The sequence below is a fragment of the Schistocerca cancellata genome, unplaced genomic scaffold (assembly GCF_023864275.1).
Source record: "Schistocerca cancellata isolate TAMUIC-IGC-003103 unplaced genomic scaffold, iqSchCanc2.1 HiC_scaffold_590, whole genome shotgun sequence".
NCBI lineage: Eukaryota > Metazoa > Arthropoda > Insecta > Orthoptera > Acrididae > Schistocerca > Schistocerca cancellata.
The window spans coordinates 152,501-155,000 of NW_026046602.1; the positions used below are offsets into that span (position 1 = coordinate 152,501).

General features: G+C 57.0%; 1 non-coding gene across 1 annotated transcript in view; it reads right to left on the reverse strand.

The window, feature by feature from the left end:
* The window catches only part of LOC126132889 (small subunit ribosomal RNA), a 1,908-nt gene extending 1,532 nt beyond the window's left edge, over window positions 1-376 (reverse strand). The window contains exon 1 of the ribosomal RNA XR_007527538.1: window positions 1-376. This exon is cut by the window's left edge and continues 1,532 nt beyond it. This is a non-coding gene — a ribosomal RNA (small subunit ribosomal RNA).
* Window positions 377-2,500: the final 2,124 nt, after the last annotated feature.

Consider the following 2,500-nt stretch of genomic DNA (forward strand, 5'->3'; position numbering starts at 1 on the left):
TACCCGTTACAACCATGGTAGGCGCAGAACCTACCATCGACAGTTGATAAGGCAGACATTTGAAAGATGCGTCGCCGGTACGAGGACCGTGCGATCAGCCCAAAGTTATTCAGAGTCACCAAGGCAAACGGACCGGACGAGCCGACCGATTGGTTTTGATCTAATAAAAGCGTCCCTTCCATCTCTGGTCGGGACTCTGTTTGCATGTATTAGCTCTAGAATTACCACAGTTATCCAAGTAACGTGGGTACGATCTAAGGAACCATAACTGATTTAATGAGCCATTCGCGGTTTCACCTTAATGCGGCTTGTACTGAGACATGCATGGCTTAATCTTTGAGACAAGCATATGACTACTGGCAGGATCAACCAGGGAGCTGCGTCAACTAGAGCTGAGCAGCCGGCCGCCCGGGAGTGTGTCCCAGGGGCCCGCGCGAACACGCAAGCGTCCGCTCAATTATTCTGCAAACAGGAGGAGGCTGAGCTCCCCTGCACAATACACCTCGAAACCCTCTCAGGTCCCGGCGGCGCGCAGCGCCGTCCTAAGTACTTGGTCGGGTTCGAGAGAGGCGCAATCGCCCGGAGTTAGGCGAGTAGACGCTTTAGGTGCGACCACCCGTGCTCCCAACTGAGCTTGCCGCTGCCGACAGAGGCCCGGGAGCGTGCTGTCGTGGCATTGCCGGCGGGAGACAACACGCGCCACCTACGGTGACCGGCAGCTCCAACGCCAGCGCCACAGAAGGGCAAAGGCCCCACGTGGGTGCCGAAGCGAACTCTCCCAGCACAGCGCACGTGCCAACACGTCTGCACAACTGCGATACAAACCACCAGCGAGAACCGCTGGGGCGACCGAGCAGCAGACGGCGTCGCGGCGCCGAGTGCCGGGCGGCGGCGCATCCTCAACGCACACAGTCCTCAGTCGGACCAGCACACTGCAGATGTCCACCGCGCTTCGCACCGGGCCCGCGAGGACCCACTTTGGCCGCCCGGCGCGCGCGCAGGGTGCCCCGGCGCGCAGCTGCGCCGCCTGCCGCGTCCGTCGGCCGGCGCGCCTGCCACTGGGCGCCCCCACCAGCCGGCTGTAGCGCGTGCGCCCACGCACCGCGCGGCCAGCACGCCGGGGCGGCCCCCCCTCACCGGCCGGGGACGGTCCCACCCAGCCACCGCCGCGTATCGCTTCACACACAGATTTGCCCTTACTGATTTACCTCCAGCAACAACAACCGCACCACAATGGGTTTACCAGTTGTTCATTTGCGTAACGTCACCAGCAAACGTAGACGTCCATCCCAGTTTGCAAATGCAACGATTATTGCATACCTGTCTGTTAGGTGCCACGACACACTACGTCTGCCCACATACACGCAACAAAATGTGCACGACTAGAGAACACGTGGGAGGTGGCCCCCTACGTATGCGATGTCCATTACGACACCGACTGTCAACCAGCATCTGTACCATGTCGCAGATGTGGAACGCGGTGCACCATGCTATCACACTGTGTGAGAAGAGACGACTACGTTTGAATACACGCGCCACTACATCAACAGACGGCTCATGCTGATCGCCATCCAGGGCGTCCGTTACTCCCACACGTCTCTATGGCGTACCACACTGCAATGTAGCTGTTATGGGGAGACGGCACGTGGCTGAGTGCACAACATTTGGACCGTATGGTTCGCTGTTGTTGGGCGCAGTCGTTGTACGGTCACACATGTGCCACAGCGTATCATTCAGTACATACGGACCTATGTGCAGTACAATGTGAGGGTTAAGCTTACGACATCAGCGGACAGTGGACACAGGCCGTACCACGACGTAGACTGAGCGCTTCGACATGCGAATGCCAGTGAACAGCTGCGAAGGGCATTGAACACGCAAGCACCTGAACGACCAGCGTGCGAAGGCAGGGGGGGGGGGGAGGGGGGGGGCGATGTACATCCTGCAGTCGTCCACATTACAGTGTACAGCGGGAGCATGTAAAAAGTAAGCAACACTTGCGAAGTGTTGAACATGAAACGATACACAAGAGGGTGGGCGGTGCGAGTAGCGAACTATATTCAGAGGGTTGTGGTTAGACAACACTAGATTAATGTAACGTGTCATATGCCAATTACAGAGCAGGTTAAGGCACAACGTGGGTTAGGTTAAGGCACAACGTGGGTTAGGTTAAGGCACAACGTGGGTTAGGTTAAGGCACAACGTGGGTTAGGTTAAGGCACAACGTGGGTTAGGTTAAGGCACAACGTGGGTTAGGTTAAGGCACAACGTGGGTTAGGTTAAGGCACAACGTGGGTTAGGTTAAGGCACAACGTGGGTTAGGTTAAGGCACAACGTGGGTTAGGTTAAGGCACAACGTGGGTTAGGTTAAGGCACAACGTGGGTTAGGTTAAGGCACAACGTGGGTTAGGTTAAGGCACAACGTGGGTTAGGTTAAGGCACAACGTGGGTTAGGTTAAGGCACAACGTGGGTTAGGTTAAGGCACAACGTGGGTTAGGT